This window comes from Pelophylax lessonae (genome assembly GCF_965119305.1).
Source record: "Pelophylax lessonae genome assembly, chromosome: 1".
NCBI classification, from domain to species: Eukaryota; Metazoa; Chordata; class Amphibia; order Anura; family Ranidae; genus Pelophylax; species Pelophylax lessonae.
In genome coordinates this window covers 681,100,360-681,123,282 of record NC_138768.1, presented here as the reverse complement: position 1 = coordinate 681,123,282, position 22,923 = coordinate 681,100,360, and positions in this window count along the sequence as shown.

Below are 22,923 nucleotides of genomic sequence, written 5' to 3'. Positions count from 1 at the left end.
CATGGTGCATCCTCTGCAGGCGGAACACGCTTGTCCTTTTTTTCCGGTGCTGGCCATGTTATTGAGCCACAACATGCAGAAGGGTTGGTGGAGTGGATAACTAAGCCATCCCCATCCTCCTCATCTTCTGTCACCCAGGCTCATACTAGTTTGCCTTCCACCACAGTTGCCACAGGCTCCTTGTCCACAGCTCAAAGCAATATTTAAAAACCAGGCGCTCCTGGAATGCTTGTAGGGTGGAGGGATAGAAGTAAGCCTGTGAGGCTCCCCAGTGGTTGTTCTGCTGTTAGCCAACTAATGGCTCAGTAAAGAGATTTGCACCCAGGGAAGCCATAGGAAAAATTCCAGTCCAGAAGTCAAAGCAATAATCACAAATCTGGCGCTCCTGGGGTGCCTTAAGGGTGGAGGGATAGAAATAAGCCTGTGAGGCTCCCCAGCGTTTTTTCTGCTGCTAGCCAACGAGCATAGGAAGGGTGCTGATATGGATAAAAGTACATGAGGAAGGCAGCACATGAACCACACCGGGATGCAATGGATAAGAAAGTCAGGTGAACATCCAGTATAGAAAGGGTTAACAGTTTATTGGTATTGATAACCGAAAAACAAAGTACATAAAATGCTTACATACCCCTGTGCTGGAGTGGACAAGGGCACCTGGCAGCAAGCAACACAAGTGCGAGGAGGTCAGTCTCCCAGGACTGCTGAGCAGTGTGTGCACTAAGCCGGAAACCAGCCGTCGCGAGGATGAAAGGACTCTGCTGTAAGTTCCGTAGCGGTGACATCAGCCGAACAGGCGCCACTTGCGGGGAAGTACCAGGAACCAGGGTGGACCACAAGCTAGATGGTTGCCTTGACTACATGTGTCACACTATGCGCTTCATCAAGCAGTGCTTCAGTTGGTCTGTCTAGGGGACAGGAGCCACATGGGACCAGAGATTCTGGCAGCTCTGCAGGAGCAGGCTCAGAGGTGATTGACACCACGGCAGCTTGAGCCAGGAATGGTTGTATGTGACAATGGCACCAACCTTCTCTCTGCCCTCCAACAGGGAAACCTGACACATATTCCATGCTTTGCACATGTCCTGAATTTGGTGGTGCAGCATCTCATCAGGTACCTGGGCTTACAAGATCTTCTGAGGCAGGCCAGAAAAGTCTGTGGCCATTTCCAGTGGTCCTACAATGTCAGTGCTCAGCTGGCTGACATTCAACGGGAATTCAACCTGCCCACCAACCACCTCATTTGTGACATGCCCACCAGGTGGAACCCAGCATTGGCAATGGTGCAGCGGCTGCACATGCAGCAAAGGGCCATCAATGAGTACCTGTGTGAGTATGGCACAAGAACAGGCTCAGGGGAGCTTGGCTTCTTTTTGCTACGCCAGTGGCTGCTAATAAAGGATGTGCATAAAGGATGCATGCACTGTCCTGCCACCATTTGAGGAGGCCACAAGAATGGTGAGCCGGTACGATGCATCAAACACACAGGAGAAAGAGGAGGAGGAGTATTGTGGCAGCATGGATGTAGAGGATAACATACAGCAGTCTTTGAGGGATGGTTTTCCTTCCCCTAGAAACTCCAGAAGTTGTATGTGGCTGGGGAGAGTTTGCTCCTGACAATGTCATCCTTAGTGACCCAAAGGACTCAGAATCTCCTCAAACTTAGGCTGCATGAGATCCCTGATGCTACAAAGCCTTCTAAAGGACCCGAGGATTTGTGGTATCAAGGAGAGGGATCATTACTGGTTGGCAACCCTTCTTGATCCACATTACAAAGGTAAAGTTGCAGAGCTCATCCTGCCTTCGCAGAGGGAGTAGAGGATGAAAAATCTTGAGGACTCCTTGAAGAAAAATTTGTGTAACACCTTTCCAGACACTGGGAGGTTATCATTTAATGGACAACGTGTTTCTGAGGCTTCGTTCGGTCAAAGAAGGAGCAGTTGAGAAGGCGGCCGGCTGACCAATGCCTTTAAACAATTCTTTAGCCCTCAGTGCCCAGGGCTAATGGGTTTAAGCAACCATCGGCAGTGTCTGCAGCATATGGTGCAGGATTATCTAGGGGCAAGAGCAGACTTGGAGACCTTACCAACTAAGCATCCACTGGGTTACTGGGTCTTGAAGATGGAACAATGGCCAGAACTTGCTCAATATGCAATTTAGCTACTGGCCAGTCTTGCTTCCAGTGTGATTTCCGAATGGACATCCAGTGCTGCTGGAGGTTTTGTGATGGATAAAATAGTGCTTCTGTCTAAAGACTCCGTTGACCAGCTGACATTTATCAAAACGAATAAGTCCAGGATCAACAACCGCTATCAAGTCCCTGATGCTGATGTAAATGATTGAATTTGCTAGGGATCTGGGATCCTTGAAGACTGCCAATTCTGCCTATTCTATTCCTGAATCTTGAAAATGCTAGCTTCTAACAATGTTTTTGGATTATGGCACTACCAACACCCAAGGCCCAATTTTTCTGCACCTGTCTCACAGGTGCATGTAATTTCAATTTTTGTTCCTAATTTTTATCAGTTCCTGCGCCCAGCAAGAGTAACTGTGAGGGATTACAGTGTTCAGGCACCACTAGGGATCGGTGAAAGAATTGAGTCGAGCATAGGTTTGGCCTAAACATCACCCATTCAGGTACTCACCAGGTACTCACCTAATGCATGTAATTTCAATTTTTATTCCTAATTTTTAACAGTAGGGCCTGTTCCTGCACCCAGCAAGAGTAACTGTGAGGGGTTACAGTGTTCAGGCACAACCAACACCCATGGCACACTTTTTCTGCACCTGTATGACAAGTGCATGTAATTTAAATTTTTGTTGATCATTTTTAACAGCAGGGCCCGTTCCTGCACCCAGCAAGAGTAACTGTGAGGGGTTACAGTATTCAGGCACCACTAGGGATCGGTGAAAGAATTGAGTCAAGCATAGGTTTGGCCTAAACATCACCCATTTGGGTACTCACCTAACACCTGAACTTTCTCAGCACTTAGCGGGATGTTCGTTCACCGAGCTCAAAGTCAATAGGTTGTTAAGGCCTCCCTGCTGAGAGCTGAACTGAAAAATATAATTGTAAAAAGAAAATGTAAATTAAACAAAATTGGGGTAAAAACAGCTTGGGTGACCAAAAGGGCCTGGTATGGACTGGGAGGGGGGGGCCCTACGCTGTTTGTTTTCATTTTTTTTATCTGTATTGCCGGGAGCTGACAATACATTACAGCCACAAGCAAGTTTTAATGACATTTTTTCCTTTAGAAATGTCAGTATTGCTGCAAAAATACACTTTTTATGGCAAAAAACTTGCATATTAGCTTTTAAAATGAGGACTTTTGATTTTTCATGTTCGTGTCCCATAGACGTTAATAGGGTTTGAATGTTTGCTAGAACTTTTCCTCTCTTCGAGATGCTCTGGTGCGAATCGAACAGGGGGGGGGGGTGTTCGGCCCATCACTACTCCAGATGAATGTTGCAGCAAAGTTTAGTTGCAGGGGCCCTGAGGATCATGATATGACATCCATCTTTGTATCAATGACCTGAAGGTAAGATCAGCGATGATAGGGAGATTCTCCAACTGTTGTCCAACCAGCCTGGAACACAGCTTCTTGCACACAGAAACTGTGGTGTTAAACTGGAACTCAGAACCAGCCTATCAACTCTGCTCTTTAGTCCCTCCTTAGCAGTTTTTAATCTGACATGCAACCGGACTTCTAACTGGCAATTGGATGCCTAACCTAGCTCTAGCCTATGCTAAAACTAGCTATAGAATCCCAGGCCAGAAGGGACAGGGTTAACTAAAATAAAAGGAGCTGTATATAACTAAAACAACAGAAGCTCCATATAAATTATATTGCAATACACCTACTAATATACTGAAAGGTTACCACTACATACACACAATAGCATGTGCATGTGAAATAATAACAATAGGGCAGAGGCCTTTCTGTCACCAGGATTCATATCAAGAAGTTATGGCCAGCTACAGCTAGAACACAGAATATGGGAACAATTACCTAATAGTCTCTTCTTTTGTCTGGATAAAATACAGTATTACAAGAATGTAGCTTCTGTATGTAGACATGTGGTGTCAGATACCTCCCTCTTTTTCTCTTTGTCAGGAAAGATGCATTGATCCGTTGCCAATTTGCAGGAGCGTGTGTGAGTAGGGTTGAGCGGACACCTAGATGTCCGTGTTCGACGGGTTCGGCCGAACTTTAAAAAAAAGTCCGGGTCCGTGTCCCGGACTTTTACCGAACTTTTCCCGGACACCGAACCCCATTGAAGTCAATGGGGACCCGAACTTTAAGGCACTAAAATGGCTCTAAAACACCAAAGGAAAGGGCTAGAGTGCTGCAAATGGCAGCAAAACGTAATTAAGAGCATGGCAAGTGCTCTGCAAACAAATGTGGATAGGGAAATAACTTAAAACAACAAAAAAAAACAGAAAAATAAAACAATGTTCTTCTTCATCTCTGAAGGACGAGGCCCATATGGAGTAGGAGGGAGGTTGAGGTGGTGGTGGATGTGGCGGTGACATAGGCGTGCGCACAGGGTGTGCCGGGTGTGCCTGGGCACACCCTAATCACCTAGGGCACATAGCATTGCCAGTGAGGAGATGGGAAAGATCTCCCTCGGACCTGCTCTGCTCTATTTCTCTTTGCCTACAGGTACATGGCCCCGATACATTACTCTCCCTGCTGGCAAACACATGCATGTGTATTTCAACTTTGGGGTGCACAACTTAATGCAATAGGCTGCGCACACCTATGGGCGGTGTAGGTGGAAGCGGCGGTGGAGGAGGACCAGGGCCGGATTAAGAGCATCATGGGCTTGGTGCTGAGGATTTTGAAGGGCCTTAAGGGCCGTGCCTTGGCATGCACCCAGAGGAGGAAGGGTGCAGCCATGCATGCCTAATTCAACATGGGATGCTGTCTCTGAAGCCCATAAACACATCCATGCATCGGCAACTGTCCCTCCTTGTCCGGCCTTCGCGCTGTGTGGGGAGGTTCTGAGGGTGCTGCCTGGGGAAGCGAGCATAGAAGCCAGACTTCTGTGTTTACAAGTGACAGAAGAGCGGTAACAGTGAATATGGCCAACCCGGGGCCTATATAAAAGGTAGGGGCCTGGAGCTGCAGCTCCAATAGCCCCTACGTTAATCTGGCCCTGAGGAGGAGGACGAGGTAGCCAACACTGCTTCTTTTCACAAATTTTAAATGAGGGTACACCCCAAAAGAGTGAGAAAGAGCAAAAATGGAACAATGGGTGGGTAAGGTCGGTATCCATTGCTATTCTGCATAAGGTACGGAAAAGTCCCGTGGGATCCATGCCTGGTTCATTTTAATGAACGTGAGCTTGTCCACATTGTCTCTGGACAGGCGGCTGCGCTTGTCTGTTATAACGCCCCCAGCCGTGCTAAATACCCGTTCAGATAATACACTGGCTGCAGGGCACGCCAGCACCTCCAAGGCGTAAAGGGCAAGCTCAGGCCATGTGCCCAATTTGGAGACCCAGAAGTTGAAGGGGGCAGACCCCTCATTCACTACATGTAGGCGTGTGCACACATACTGCTCCACCATGTTGGTAAAATGCTGCCTCCTGCTAAGACGTTCCATCTGAGCTGCTGGTGCTGCTGTTTGTTGTGGCGTGCTGACAAAGCTTTTCCACATTTCGGCCATGCTAACCCTGCCTTCTGAGGTGCTGGCGGTGCCCTGGTTGCGTTGGCGACCTCCTCCTCCTCCTCCTCCTCTGCCTTGTGCTTCCACTGTGGCCCCGCTGTCAGATGGGAATGCCAGCAGCATGGCGTCTACCAGCGTGCGCTTGTACTTGCGCATCTTGCGATCGCGCTCCAGTGAGTGAATTAAGGACGGTACATTGTCCTTGTAACGGGGATCCAGCAGCGTGGCCACCCAGTAATCAGCACAAGTTAGAATGTGGGCAACTCGGCGGTCGTTGTGGAGACACTGCAGCATGTAATCGCTCATGTGTGCCAGGCTGCCCAGAGGCAACGAAAGGCTGTCCTCTGTGGGAGGTGTATCGTCCGTGTCCTCTGTATCCCCCCAGCCACGCACCAGTGATGGCCATGAGCTGGCCTGGGTGCCACCCTGCTGTGAACATGGTTCCATCTCCTCCTCCAGCTCCTCCTCCTCCTCATCCTCCTCATCCTCCAGAACTGTGCCCCTGCTGGACAATTGTGTCCCTGGCGTTTGTGTGTGCAGGAACCCACCCTCGGAGCCCCTTGCGAATGACTACCCTGAAAGCCTTGGAAATGTTACCTCTTCATCCTCCCCCTCCTCCTCATCCTGTGCCACATCCTCTTCCATCATCGCCCGAATTGTTTTTTCAAGGAGGCATAGAAGTGGGATAGTTAAGCTGAGAACGGCATCATTGCCACTGGCCATGTTGGTGGAGTACTCAAAACAGCGCAACAAGGCACACAGGTCTCGCATGGAGGCCCAGTTATTGGTGGTGAAGTGGTGCTGTTCCGCAGAGCGACTCACGCGTGCGTGCTGCAGCTGAAACTCCACTATGGCCTGCTGCTGCTCGCACAGTCTTTCCAGCATGTGCAAGGTGTAATTCCACCTTGTGGGCACGTCACATATGAGGCGGTGAGCGGGAAGGCCGAAGTTACGCTGCAGCGCTGCCAGGCGAGCAGCAGCAGGGTGAGAACGCCGAAAGTGCGCACAAACGGCCCGCACTTTCTGCAGCAGCTCTGACATATCGGGGTAGTTTTTAAGGAACCTCTGCACCACCAAATTCAGCACATGCGCCAGGCAAGGGATGTGCGTCAAACCGGCTAGGCCCAGAGCTGCTATGAGATTTCGCCCGTTATCGCACACCACCAGGCCGGGCTTGAGGCTCGCTGGCAGCAACCACTCATTTGTCTGCTGTTCCATGCTCCTCCACAACTCCTGCGCGGTGTGTGGTTTGTCCCCCAAACAGGCAAGTTGTAAAACTGTCCTCCACATCATCTTCCACCCAGTCTTCACCCCTGCCCTCCTTGTCGGTCTCCACAATGCTGAACGCCGCAGCAGTTGGCACCTGCGTTTCGTCATCATCGGAGACGTGCTGCGATGATCCTTGCATGTACTCATCTTGAGAAATAAGTGGTTGGGCATCGCTGCACTCAATCTCTTCCACTTCTGGGGCAGGGCTAGGTGGATGACCCTGGGAAACCCTGCTGACAGAGTCATCAAAAAGAAGAAGAGACTGCTGTATGGCTTGGGGCTCAGACTGCTTCCCTGATTTGCAAGGGGGTGAGGTGAAAGACGGTTGGACATCGGCTGCAGGTGCCAACTGTGACCTTTCTGCAGTAGACTGGGTGGGAGACAATGTGAAGGAACTGGAGGCACTGTCAGCAGCAAACCAATCTACTATCGCCTCCACTTGTTCTGGCCTCATCACTTCTAGGGGCGTATGATGCCCTACCAAATACTGATGCAGGTTCTGTCGCCTACTCACACTTGAGGAAGGTGTTTCACTTGTGCGTGTAGCTGGCACAGATCGACCACGTCCTCTCCTTGCAACAGGAGCTCTACCAGCAGCACCACGACCCAGGCCACGGCCCTTATTTGACGGTCTCCTCATATTTCTGTAATTTAAGATCTTGCCCTAGAAAGGTTTTTATTGAATAGCGGAATAGGAAATATGATCCAAAAAAGTGTATGTATCTCGCACGTACAAAACCACACTAGGCCCCAATTACTATTGTTTCTACCCCTAAAAGGATGGATGAGGAGTAGGAGGAGTATGGAACAGACAGCACCCTCAAATCTTCAGAAGTATGAGATGAACCTCAAAAACTTGGAAAGGTGGATCTCACACGTACCGACACAGACTATCCCGCAATTCAATTGATCCTCAAAGGTTTTTATTGAATAGCGGAATAGAAAATATGATCAAAAAGAAAGTGTATGTATCTCACACGTACACCACCACACTAGGCCCCAATTACTATTGTTTGTACCCCTAAAAGGATGGTTGAGCAGTAGGAGGAGGAGTATGGAACAGGCAGCACCCTCAAATCTTCAGAAGTATGAGATGAACCCCAAAAACTTGGAAAGGTGGATCTCACACGTACCGACACAGACTATCACGCAATTTAATTGATCCCCAAAGGTTTTAATTGAATAGCGGAATAGAAAATATGATCAAAAAGAAAGTGTATGTATCTCACACGTACACCACCACACTAGGCCCCAATTACTATTGTTTGTACCCCTAAAAGGATGGTTGAGCAGTAGGAGGAGGAGTATGGAACAGGCAGCACCCTCAAATCTTCAGAAGTATGAGATGAACCCCAAAAACTTGGAAAGGTGGATCTCACACGTACCGACACAGACTATCACGCAATTTAATTGATCCCCAAAGGATTTAATTGAATAGCGGAATAGAAAATATGATCAAAAAGAAAGTGTATGTATCTCACACGTACACCACCACACTAGGCCCCAATTACTATTGTTTGTACCCCTAAAAGGATGGTTGAGCAGTAGGAGGAGGAGTATGGAACAGGCAGCACCCTCAAATCTTCAGAAGTATGAGATTGTGTTCACTGTACCCCACAAAGATTGTGTTCACTGCACCCCCCAAAGATTGTGTTCACTGCACCTCAAAAAGGATTTTGTTCACAGCACCCCACAAAGATTGTGTTCACTGCACCCTAAAAGGATTTTGTTCACTGCACCCCAAAAAGATTGTGTTCACTGTACCCCCCAAAGATTGTGTTCACTGCACCCCACAAAGATTCTGTTCCCTGTACCCCACAAAGATTGTGTTCACTGCACCCCACAAAGGATTTTGTTCACTGCACCCCAAAAAGATTGTGTTCACTGCACCCCAAAAAGGATGTTGTTCACTGCACCCCAAAAAAGATTTTGTGCACTGCACCCCAAAAAGATTGTGTTCACTGCACCCCACAAAGATTGTGTTCACTGCACCCCACAAAGGATTTTGTTCACTGCACCCCAAAAAGATTGTGTTCACTGTACCCCCCAAAGATTGTGTTCACTGCACCCCACAAAGGATTTTGTTCACTGCACCCCAAAAAGATTGTGTTCACTGTACCCCCCAAAGATTGTGTTCACTGCACCCCACAAAGATTCTGTTCACTGTACCCCACAAAGATTGTGTTCACCGCACCCCACAAAGGATTTTGTTCACTGCACCCCAAAAAGGATTTTGTTCACTGCACCCCAAAAAGGATGTTGTTCACTGCACCCCAAAAAGATTGTGTTCACTGCACCCCACAAAGATTCTGTTCACTGTACCCCACAAAGATTGTGTTCACTGCACCCCACAAAGGATTTTGTTCACTGCACCCCAAAAAGGATGTTGTTCACTGCACCCCAAAAAGGATTTTGTTCACTCCACCCCAAAAAGATTGTGTTCACTGCACCCCACAAAGATTGTGTTCACTGCACCCCACAAAGGATTTTGTTTACTGCACCCCAAAAAGATTGTGTTCACTGTACCCCCCAAAGATTGTGTTCACTGCACCCCACAAAGATTCTGTTCCCTGTACCCCACAAAGATTGTGTTCACTGCACCCCACAAAGGATTTTGTTCACTGCACCCCAAAAAGATTGTGTTCACTGCACCCCAAAAAGGATGTTGTTCACTGCACCCCAAAAAGGATTTTGTTCACTGCACCCCAAAAAGATTGTGTTCACTGCACCCCACAAAGATTGTGTTCACTGCACCCCACAAAGGATTTTGTTCACTGCACCCCAAAAAGATTGTGTTCACTGTACCCCCCAAAGATTGTGTTCACTGCACCCCACAAAGGATTTTGTTCACTGCACCCCAAAAAGATTGTGTTCACTGTACCCCCCAAAGATTGTGTTCACTGCACCCCACAAAGATTCTGTTCACTGTACCCCACAAAGATTGTGTTCACTGCACCCCAAAAAGATTGTGTTCACTGCACCCCAAAAAGGATTTTGTTCACTGCACCCCAAAAAGATTGTGTTCACTGCACCCCACAAAGATTGTGTTCACTGCACCCCACAAAGGATTTTGTTCACTGCACCCCAAAAAGATTGTGTTCACTGCACCCCAAAAAGGATTTTGTTCACTGCACCCCAAAAAGGATGTTGTTCACTGCACCCCAAAAAGGATTTTGTTCACTCCACCCCAAAAAGATTGTGTTCACTGCACCCCACAAAGATTGTGTTCACTGCACCCCACAAAGGATTTTGTTCACTGCACCCCAAAAAGATTGTGTTCACTGTACCCCACAAAGATTGTGTTCACTGCACCCCACAAAGATTCTGTTAACTGTACCCCACAAAGATTGTGTTCACTGCACCCTAAAAGGATTTTGTTCACTGCACCCCAAAAAGGATGTTGTTCACTGCACCCCAAAAAGGATTTTGTTCACTGCACCCCAAAAAGGATGTTGTTCACTGCACCCCAAAAAGGATTTTGTTCACTGCACCCCACAAAGATTGTGTTCACTGCACCCCACAAAGATTGTGTTCACTGCACCCCACAAAGGATTTTGTTCACTGCACCCCAAAAAGATTGTGTTCACTGCACCCCAAAAAGGATTTTGTTCACTGCACCCCAAAAAGGATGTTGTTCACTGCACCCCAAAAAGATTGTGTTCACTGCACCCCACAAAGATTGTGTTCACTGCACCCCACAAAGGATTTTGTTCACTGCACCCCAAAAAGATTGTGTTCACTGCACCCCAAAAAGGATGTTGTTCACTGCACCCCAAAAAGGATGTTGTTCACTGCACCCCAAAAAGATTGTGTTCACTGCACCCCACAAAGATTGTGTTCACTGCACCCCACAAAGGATTTTGTTCACTGCACCCCAAAAAGATTGTGTTCACTGCAACCCAAAAAGGATGTTGTTCACTGCACCCCAAAAAGGATTTTGTTCACTGCACCCCAAAAAGATTTTGTTCACTGCACCCCAAAAAGGACGTTGTTCACTGCACCCCAAAAAGATTGTGTTCACTGCAGCCCAAAAAGATTGTGTTCACTGCAGCTCACACACAGAAAAATGGATGTGGATCACTGACACCTGCCTATCTCCTATCCCACACCACACAGCAATATCGATTGTAGTTTGTAGAACACAGTTTCCCTAAAATTCAGCAGCAGCAGCCTCTCCCTAACAGGATTGAGAAGAGATCGTAGATCAGGATTGAGTGCAGAGTCACCCCACCCCCCACACAGCAATATCGATTGTACTTTGTAGAAGACACTGACCCTATAATTCAGCAGACTCTATCCCTAAAATGCCTACAACTCGCCCTGCCTAAACACTCCGACCTGTCCCTCAATTCTATCCGGACACAAATGGTTTTTTCCTGCCTGTCTTTCCCTAATCAGCAGCCAGCACATTGATGTGTGCTCTGTCCCTGATCTAAGCAGCATAATGACGCCGCTGCGGCTGCCTCGAACTTATAAAGACTTGGTCACATGCTTCAGACGGCCAATCACAGCTACTGAGACATTTGCAGGCATGGCTGGGATGGCTTAAGGCACACCAGTTAACGATTGTTGATTGGCTGTTGAAAGCCCGCCATGAAAAGAGCGCCAAAGCATGCAAAACCCGGAAATAAAACGACCGAACACGGATTTTTACCCGAACATACAGTAAAGTGTCCGTGTCCGTGTTCGGGTACAAAAAATCCAATTATTCGGTACGAACACGAATAATACAGTCCGTGTTCGCTCAACACTATGTGTGAGCGCACGTGCATGAACGAGTGCATGGGTGTGTGAATGGGTACGCTAGCATGCACAAAAGACAGGCTGTATTTTGTGTATTTAAGCTACACTTGGGTCCTTGCAGTTTGGTCTACTATGGTTCCTGAATACCCGATTCCTGTTCCTGTGCTGATTCCCTGTTACAGACTTGATCTCCTTCTGACCCTGCATGAACGCTGCATGTACCGACCCCTGGCTTGTCTTTGGATTTCATCTCTGCCTACTCCTTTTGCCTCTCTGCCCATATGCCTACCATTACCGACCCTGGCCTGACCTTGAGTACTCTTCTGCCTGCCGCTTGTACTTGATCTGCCCTTCTGTTTTTGAACCGAACTGCCTGACCATGGTACATGCATCTGAAGCTGCTTACCTGTACCTATATCCTATTCCACTCTTCTAGCCAGTACAGCCTGCTCTGCAGCAATGCATGCACTGCTCTTCAGCGTCTTGCAACAGAAAACCAGTCAGGCACTAATGCACACTCTGTGCTCAGGGACTTATCAGGGTTCCTGAACCGAAAAAGCGAAGCCTACCTCTACACGTCAGGCTCCACCATCAAGTACGTTACACACACTCTCTCTCTCTCTCTCTCTCTCTCTCTCTCTCTCTCTCACTCTTTCTCCACTTCCTCCTTCTGGGGCTTTAATGCCAGCCTGGCAAGGACAGGAAGTGCTACACCCAATAATTCTGTGATAAGTGGCAGATCCTTACACTACAAATTAACATCACAACATAATTTATTAAAAGAACACCACATATATTGTACTGAGTAAATTTTCGGAAACAATTTCTTTGCACCTAAGACCCAGTTTAAATGGGGCCCCCATCCACCATTTGTAACTGTAGAAATAAGCATTACAGTATAATTTACTTTCAGAGAAAAAAAAAAATATCGCACTTCCCAGGTCTAATTTTTTTGCACTGAAACACAGATTTTATAGTGACTTTGCAAGTGTTCCCTTGCTTCCTTGGCTGCTGCCAATAGAAGTGGTTAAATGTTTGAGGTCAGTGCTTCCCAGGCTTGCTGCCTTAGGAAAGGATTTGGCAGGGGAGAGGCCTGGATCTAAGACCTAGGAAATCTGAGAAAACCTGGACTGGCGCACCAGAGGTGAAAACTTCACTGCTGAAAAATGTCCTGGACACCTGGGCAGAAGTTACTGCTGAAAGATGTTTCAGGGAATTCTGGTGGCTTATCCAGAGGTTTGTGTTTTTTTGTCTGTAAATGTGCCCATTTTCTAGTATCCCTTGCCCTAATCCAATGATTCTCAAACTGTTTGATTTGCAGAGATTTGCAGGTGTGCAGCAAAGACGGCAGTCTGCAAGTGTTGAAGTACAGCGTGAAACGCAGTACCCACAGGAAAGTGGATCACCGGGAGGAAGTGACGCAATGCATTTTTTAGAGCATGCATGTTAGTCCATAGAGAGGCAGCAAAGCTCCTTTCTCCCTGTACCAGTGTACCAACCTCTCTACTGATTTTCCCAGCACCACGGACGCACCTTCTATGTATGATGTGCCTGTATACTTCTTTCCTCATGTGAGTTGATTCTTTTAATTAATAAATGTTGTGAGATACTACTACAAAGTCTTAGTCCTCTTTTGTCTATACCAGTGATTCTCAAACTCTACACTACAGTTTGGATTTTCAGCATTGACTAAACACCAATCGAAAAAGAGAGAGAGACTTCCTAAAAGCAACAATGAAATGCGTGCTTGTTTCTCGACTTTGGAGCCTCACTTCAAATTGATTTGCTCTCGAAAGCAGGCACATCCTTCACATTATATTTAAAATGTAATATATATGTGAAATAAATAGGTTCTTCACCACTAAAATTGTTAAATCCTTTCAGGTGTGATGCGAAAATTTTTAGATCTTTTTGGTGCGCTGAAAGACAAAAAAGTTTGAGAAACACTGCCCTAATCCCTGAATTTGTGACTAGCGCTTAATTTTTTCTACACCCAAAAGAGTCAAACATTTCTAGGTTAAAGATTCATTTTTGAAGGTATTGTTAACCACTTGCCGACCGCCGCACGACTATCTACGTGGGCGGTCAGCCCCTCACAGGCAAAGTGACGTAGGTCTACGTCGCTCGCCTGTGAGGGTTTAGGGAGCGAGCGCGCGCCGCCGGAGGCGCGCTCCCGCTCCCGCGTGGTCACGGACCCCCCCGCGCGCGTGACCGGCGGACCCGATCGCCGCCGGCCACTCTGCGATCGGCGGGGGAGAGGGAGATAGTCAGGCAGCTTGTGTAAACAAGCTGCCTGTCATTCTCCTCTCTGTATGAGAGCTGATCACATGGATCTACTATGTAGATCCATTGATCACTCCTCATACAGTTGAAGCCACAGCCAATCACAGTTAGAATCACGCCCCTAGGGACACACACAGCCCCTCCCTCTCAAATAAAGTTAACCCCTTCACTACCAGTGCATTTTTACAGTAACAGTGCATATGTATAGCACTGATTACTGTAGAAATGTCACTGGTAACCCCAAAAGTGTCAAAAATGTCAGTCAAGGGTCCGATCTGTCCGCCGCAATGTCGCAGTACCGCAAAAAAAATCGCAGATCGCCGCCATTACGCGTTAAAAAAAAAAACAACAAAAATGACAAAAATCTTTCCCTTTGTTAGTAAACGCAATAACTTTTGCGCAAACCAATCAAAATACGCTTTTTGCGATTTTTTTTACCAAACATAGGTAGCATAAAACAAATTGGCCGAAAATATTAAAAAATTTTGATTTTTACATTTTTTTTTGGGGGAATTTCATATAAAAAAAAGGGAAAAATATTGCTATTTTTGCAAAATTTACGCTCTTTTTTTGTTTATAGCGCGTGATCAAAAAATCGCACAGGTGATCAAATACCACCAAAAGAAAGCTCTGTTTGTGGGAAAAAAAGGACGCCAAATTCGTTTCGGTACAGCGTCGCACGACCGCGCAATTGTCCGTTAAAGTCACGCAGTGCCGAATCGCAAAATGCCCTCTGGTCGTTTAGCAGCCAAATCCTCCGGGGCTTAAGTGGTTAAGGCACAAGTAACATTTATAGATACTCCCTATAGGAAAGAAAATCTTTGCTTTCTCACTTTAGGTCCAACGATAAAGCAAATCTAAGAAAAAGATCACTTTAAATATAATTAAACTGCTGTTTCTGGGCATGTGGAGAATGGGACTCCCTTGACACATGGCAGGAAAAGATGCCTCAGCCCTGTGCAAAGCTCCAAGTAGTGACTTCATCTCTTCATACCCAGCAGCCAAAATCCTGGTAACTTTGAAAATTGTTTTAAAGCCTTATTTCCCTTTTTATGTCACTCAAGTTTATGTATAAACTAAAAGTGTATTTCTTTTTCTTTTTTTTTGCTTATGTGACATTGGCATATACGTTTTTCTAACTAGGTACTTACAATATAGTGTCTACTGTTACTTACTCTTACATACAGATTTTACAGTATTATTCTAGCTACCTAATACTACTCTAAAATATGTTATGTTTAATAGGTTACTTACATTTCTACAATGTTTTATTATTTCTTATGCTTTAGTATAATTATCTGAAACCTATGTTTTCTACAAAAAAACTTTACTGTAGACATCCCACCCTAACACATTGCCAACACAATAAAATACAGCCAGGACCACAACTGTGTATGTTGCTTAAGAAATCATGAAATTAGGGAAATTGCTGTGTACCAGGTGTTATAACTATAAGCTACACTTAAATGCATTTTTGCTGTGTCAAATTACTTTTTGGTCTTTTTTTTTGGTTAATATTTTCTTTAGATTCTAGTTTTTAAATTAATGGTTCTCATGCATTGGAGTGTTTGTATGATGATTTCACAGAGAGAAATACAAGTTTTTGCTTGCTACAGTAATAAAAGAAAAACAATCTTTAATGCCAGGACATGCTCTAGAGGCAGAGAGGGGTGATTGTGTGTAAATTTGGTTAATGCCTACACAAATCCTGTTATTATCCAATGAATACTGTTTTATTTTAGCCAATGCTATTTTTGTCCAGATGTAGCTCTTGTTACCAAGCAAATGTTTAAAAGACCAATTTATGCAGTTACATATCCATTAAAACAAAGTTAATGCATATTCAATTAAATTAGTTGTACTTGTTACTAATGTCCTAATGTCAGGCTCCTGTAACCCCTTATTCAGCAGGACTCAGCTGGAGGATTGAGGGCCATAACAGAGAGTCAACTGAGCCATGCACCAATGAACATGTGCTCGCAGGCAATGTGCTAATAGGAGAGGATTGAGCAAATTATGTATGTAAGCAGTTGGTTGTGTTGCTGAAACAATAATTTCACATAGCAGGTGTTCAACAGTAAGAATATAGTTCTTCTGTCTGTACATGAAACCACATGATTCGAAATTTCTCAAAACAGAAAGAAAATCCTGCTGTGTACATATGCTGTTCTTCCAACCTAAAAGACATCAGACTGTTCTTTATATGTCTAGAGCAAATTATTTGATGTAATAAATGAGTGAGGTGCCATAAAAATGTATGTTTTTTTCAAAAATGGTGAACCACCCATTGGCATCTTAATTCTTTTATGATCTCTGGAGTTCAGAGGTTTTCCCACCTGCCAAGACCCATACTGTAAGGGAAGGGTCTAACCCTCCTAGTTAGATGTTACAGATTGAAGCTCTGAAGCAGGGGTGGCGAACACGCGGCTCTCGAGCCGCATGCGGCTCCCGGCCGAACTGAATGCGGCTCTTTGGCTCTTTGCCTCTTATAGTATATTGTGGCTCGTGAAGAATAGATGAGATTTAAAAAAAATGTAAAATTTTCGCCCATTGGCGGGCGCCGTACTGTGTCCTGGGTATGGGGGGGTGGAGTAAAAAACCAGCAGGGGCGCCGATTGGCGCTCTTCAGCGGGACACTCCCACTTTTATGATGTCCGGGCTGTGATTGGTCCAGAATCCAGCCTGGACCAATCACAGTAGGACATCATCTTCCGCCTTCCGCCTTCCTTCCCGCCCGAGCACAGTGTGCGCAGCAGCGGAGAGAAGAAGACGTCGCGAGTCACCAGGAGGACCGGAGCGGACGGAGACCAGGACTCGGCGGGAGTCGGCACTGCAGAGAGACCGGATCCAGACCAGGCCGCAGGCGCAGCGTGAGGAGGTCATCTGGAACCAGTCAGTCAGCCCGGTAAGTGAGTCCTCCTCCTCCTCATGCCTATTCCATGACCTGTGCCATTATTATACCATCTGTGCCATGCCATACCATCTGTGCCATGCCATACCATCTGTGCCATGCCTGTACCATCTGTGCCATGCCATACCATCTGTGCCATGCCATACCATCTGTGCTATGCCTGTACCATCTGTGCCATGCCATACCACCTGTGCCATGCCATACCATCTGTGCCATGCCATACCATCTGTGCTATGCCATACCATCTGTGCCATGCCATACCATCTGTGCCATGCCATACCATCTGTGCTATGCCTGTACCATCTGTGCCATGCCTGTACCATCTGTGCCATGCCTATACCATCTGTGCCATGCTTGTACCATCACTTGTGCCATGCCTATTCCCTCACTTGTGCCATGCCTATTCCATCACCTGTGCCATGCCTATTCCATCACTTGTGCCATGCCTATTGCATCACCTGTGCCATGCCTATACCATCACCTGTGCCATGCCTATTCCATCACTTGTGCCATGCCTATTCCATCACCTGTGCCATGCCTGTACCATCACCTGTGCCATGCCTATTCCATCACTTGTGCCATGCCTATTCCATCACCTGTGCCATGCCTATTCCATCACCTGTGCCATGCCTGTTCCATCACCTGTGCCATGCATATATTATTGTTAAAGTTATATGCTTTTGTGTGAGTGTTTGTCTGTTTTGGCAGGTCACTGCGCGGTGTGGCTCTCTGACTCTCACAGTTTAAAATTTTGGCTCCTTTTGTCGAACTTGTTCGCCACCCCTGCTCTGAAGGATGCAATTGTTATCCTCGCTTTCCCACTTAGTAATTCACTGATCAAACCACGTGTGCATCTCCAGACTATACAGGCTGCATACTTCTTCAATAGTAGTGAGACACGAAGTAGTGAAGCAAAGCCAAGGTTGACAGCCTAAGATTTGAATCTTTAAAAATAACTTTGCAATTGCAACTCATATGTTTATCCTGACAGATGCCCTTTAATAAAGTTTGTATGCACAGAGTAAGGACATTAAACAGACATTAGAACAAACTGTAGCCAGAAAGAATACAGTGTCATTGTTGTACATAGCTTTGTGTGTTTGTTTGCAATGTCCCAAGCTATTCATTTCTTCTTATTTAAAATGAATGAAAGCATAATTTCAAGAGCAGGAATGAATCACAAATGTGAATGCAACACCAACATATTTACAAATAATTTACATGTTTTATTCATTTATCTTATTTATGTATAATGTTTTTTCAGGATGCATTAGAGAGCGTATAATAACTGGTACTTAAAGTCCAACAGTAATATGTATAAATATGTCCAATTTACAGTGTATTTGCACTCAAGAAAAATGCTTCTATGCCTGTGTTGTATCTGAATAAACTGCCTGGCTATTTTGATGAATTTGGTTAGAAAGTGGTCAAATGAGTATAAACAAACGTATTCCAACCAAAACTAAATTTATAATGTATAGCACCTTACTGTAAAATGTGCTTCAAATCAGGCTGCTGTCTTCATTATTTTTGGGACAGCATATCTTAAATTGCTACATGGGTATGGTTAATGTTCTAGAGAAGGCTTCTAGGGTTTACTACTACTCCAGGACTGTACTGAAATATATAGGGGGTCACTAAAGAAAGATCTCCCATCCATTGTACCAATGTCCTGAAATTCCCTGTATGTACATGGTAAATTTAATGGAATTGCATAATCAAGTACAAATTGTCAAACTGTAACAGCTGCAGTGGATCTTTTAGAGCTAAGTAATGGTGGAACTTCCTCAATTGCAGTCCACATGGTTGTTTCAAGGCCCAACAGTACAATATTTTCTCTTCATTTGGTCACATTGATAAGTTTTATTAGCTGTAGGTATTGTAAGTGGTTTGAATCTAGGCTTGTACAGTATATTGTGCACTGGTTTTCAGGTGGTTTGATAAGCCCACTACCGGGCATAATAGTTCCTACAGCCAGGTAAGTGTAGTTAAACCACACTGACACTAACGCATTATTACTGAACTAAAGCCTAGAGCTTACTGGAGATCATCAGTGTAACAGGGCCCTTCTGATCCACCCAACAATGTCATGGGACACTACTTGGCTGAGCACTATTTACAATGGCAAACACCAAAATGGGAATTGAGATTGGATGCCAATGTAAATGTTGCATTTATGCTGACCATTAATGCAAAGAAAGCTTTTACTAAAGTTTACTTTCCATTAACTGATCAATGTAATGGGCATCTTATTACAGGGTTCTGTCCTTTCCACCAACCACCAATATACATAAGGAAATAAATAAGGTTGTCAACTGACCATCAACAGAGGCATTTGCATTGACTAGCATAATAACAAGAGAATTGACACTGTAATGGGGCATTTACAAAGGCTACCAAAGTGAAGGTTGCTTTTAATGGGGGGAACTTTCCACTTACTATCATTGTAAAGGGGCTTTTATCAAGGGGTTCTGTCTTTACACTGACCACCAAACAAAAAGGGCCTGTAAATGGCAGGTATAAACAATATTGCAGTAGAGGTTGTTGGCCACTAATGGTAAAGAGCCCTATAATTAGGAATGCAAATAACAGGTACTAAGGTTCCTATCAGGAAGCCATTGTTCTTGCAAATATTGCTAAAAACATTGATCCAAAGACATGTGTAATATACAGATAATAGAAAAATGTGCTCAGCAGAAGTCACTTTCCACCTTTATCTTTCCCACAAATCCCCTGTTTTTTTGCCAGGATGTCCTCTAATACAAGTGCCATTTTAGCCTTCTCCAGATTCTGGTTACCAAAACATCATTAGGCCCAACAATGATGCATGTAGTGTATATGCTCATACACAAGTATTGCAAAAGAAGGAGCCTGGCTTTTACAAGCACACAAGATAAAGGGCCTGATTCATAGTACGGAGAAATGGCTTTTCGGCGGGATTTTGTGAACCGGAGAATTTTTAAGTCTGAAATTGGTATTCAAAGAACGGCGGGCGGAAAATAACGCCAACTGTGAGATTCATTAAGATCAACTAATGTCAGGACTGGACTTAAAAACAGTCCAGCTAAAAGGTGGACTAATTTTTTCAAAATCACAAAATATGGCAGGAAAAAAATAAAAAATGTGTGGGAAATATGTGTTATATGATTTTGAGCTAAACTGCTTTTAAACTGTGTGAAAATGTTAAGTAGAAAAAAAGATATTAATAAAAGTGTAAAATGCAAAAATAGCTCCAGAGTCAATTTCTGGCAGATAGCCCATGTGAGCATGCTCCAAACCAAAAACTAGGCTGAAAATAACGTTTTTGAAAACGTTAGTGGGAGTTTTATTGAATTTGTGGCAAATACCGCCGCAAATTCGCGGTAAAACGGCGCTATTCCGGCGCTAATAAAAATTTTTTTTTTTTTTTTTTTTTTTTTTAAATTTTTTTTTGCACATATCTATGTATGTCTATATATATATATATATATATATATATATATATATATATATATATATATATATATATGAATCACAAAAAAATATATATCTATACATAAATATATATATATATATGTGTGTGTGTGTGTGTATATATATATATATATATATATATATATATAAACACACACACATATATATATATATATATATATATATATATATATATATATATATAGATAGATAGATAGATAGATAGATAGATAGATAGATAGATAGATAGATAGATAGATAGATAGATAGATACCCAAAAATAATTATATGTATATATATATATATATGTTTTATTTATTGATTTGCCTATGTGTATATATATATATATATATATATATATATATATATATATATATATATATATGAAAAGGAACACTAACACGGCTCCTCCCCGAAAATTAAACATTGTATATGTGTGAAATTAATATATTTTTGGATTGGTTAGATATAGAATGTAACAATAATATATGTTTTTTTGCATATGTGTGTATATATATATATATATATATATATATATATATATGCAAAAAACTATATATTATTGTTACTTCCTATATCTAACCAACCCCAAAAATATATTAATTTCACACATATACAATGTTTCATTTTTGGGGAGAAGCCGTATTAGTGTTGCTTGTCATATATAACAACATACAGTTGTAGGTAGTTCAGGGATTCGAACACCCAAATACACTGTTGCAAGGCAGCGGTGCTAACCACTTAACTACCTAAAGCTAATGACATTTTTTTCAAAGCATGTGTGATTTGTACTTTAAAAAAAAAAAAATTATATATATATATATATTCTATTTAGACCCAATTCAAGCTCAAATAATTTTTATTTATTAACATTTTTTGATGGACTAATTGAATCAAACTATATTAATTTTTAGAGCCCATTCACATTAGCGCGACTTGTCAGGCAACTTGTCAGCCTGACAAGTCGCGGTATGTCGGGGTCCATTGAGTAGTACAGGACCCGTTCTAATAGGAGCGACACAAGTCACTCCGACTTAGAAAAAGGGTCCTGTACCACTTTGGGGCGACCTCGGAGCGACTTGCATAGACTTCCAGTATGTGAAGTCTCTGCAAGTCGCAGTGCACAGCGGTGCACGCGACTTCACAGGTCACCCCCCGAAGTCGTGTCGCCTCAATGTGAATGGGCTCTTAAGGTGCCAGTGCATGTATGCTTGGTATAAAGATAACAAGAAACTAAAAAAAAAAAAAACCTCAGAGACCACAATTCCCAAATAATTAACCTAGTTTAGTGAAACTGTATAAAATCAACAAATTTTTAAAAATAATCCTGCATGCTGGAAATTATATATAGGTGTTTAAAACATTTATTTCTGTGAAAAATTTGTATTTTAAACTTAAATTGATAGGCTAAGAAACTATCAGTGGCATATATTATGAAATAAATGTAACAAAGTGATTATGTTTGTGTAAATTGTGTTTTGCAAAAATGTTGCAAATATGTATTGAGCTTGAGCTTGATTAAATAAACTGACCAAAATATCCAAGTGGTTAGCACAGCTGCCTTGCAACAATGTATTTGGGTGTTCAAATCCCTGAACTACCTACAACTGTCTGTTGTTATATATGACAAGCAACACCCCAAAAATAAAACATTGTATATGTGTGAAATTAATATATTTGTTGAGTGGGGAGCCATATGTGTTGCTTCCTATATAGAGCCACATTACACTCTGAAAAATAGCAGTGTTTCAGCTTGCAAATCTGAGAATTTGCAAATTGATTGAACATATGCAGTGCAACCCCAGAACTCAGAATTCAACAACCCAAAAAAAAAAAAAAAAAAAAAGATATATATATATATATATATAAAAAATTACTACATCAAGTCAACACACATAGGAAATGCTTTGAATAATCTCAGAATGAGCACAAAGTGGCTTTTTTTTATTAAGACTAATGGGCCATACACACTATAAGATTTTCTGAAGATTTTTTCCTTTAGATTTACCAAAACCATATAATATGAGGTCAAACCTAAACACTTTCAATTTGTATGCAATCTGGCAGCCCTTGCACTACATAGAAAAGGTAAATCTGAAGGAAAAAGTCTTCAGAAAACCTTATAGTGTGTATGGCCATACATGATCCAATTTTCTTACAATTTTCTGTCCAATTTTCTTGAAATTTACCTTCAAGTATGTAGTACAAAGGCCTGCCTAATTGGATACAAGTGAAAGTGTTGTTTAGCTTTGACATCACATTATGTGGTTTGTGGTTAATCTATCAGAAAATTGTACAACAAAAATTGAACATGTATGGCCATACACACTATAAGATTTTCCGAAGACTTTTTCCTTCAGATTTACCTTTTCTATGTAGTGCAAGGGCCTGCCAGATTGCATACAAATTGAAAGTGTTTAGGTTTGACCTCATATTATATGGTTTTGGTAAATCTAAAGGAAAAAGTCTTCAGAAAATCTTAAGCCCCGTACACACGTACTGATCGTCGGCCGAACGATCGGCTGTCTTTTGTCCAGGGCTGTCCTGTCTGTTGAAAACTGCAAAAGACTGCACACTAATTTTGTCGGCCAACAA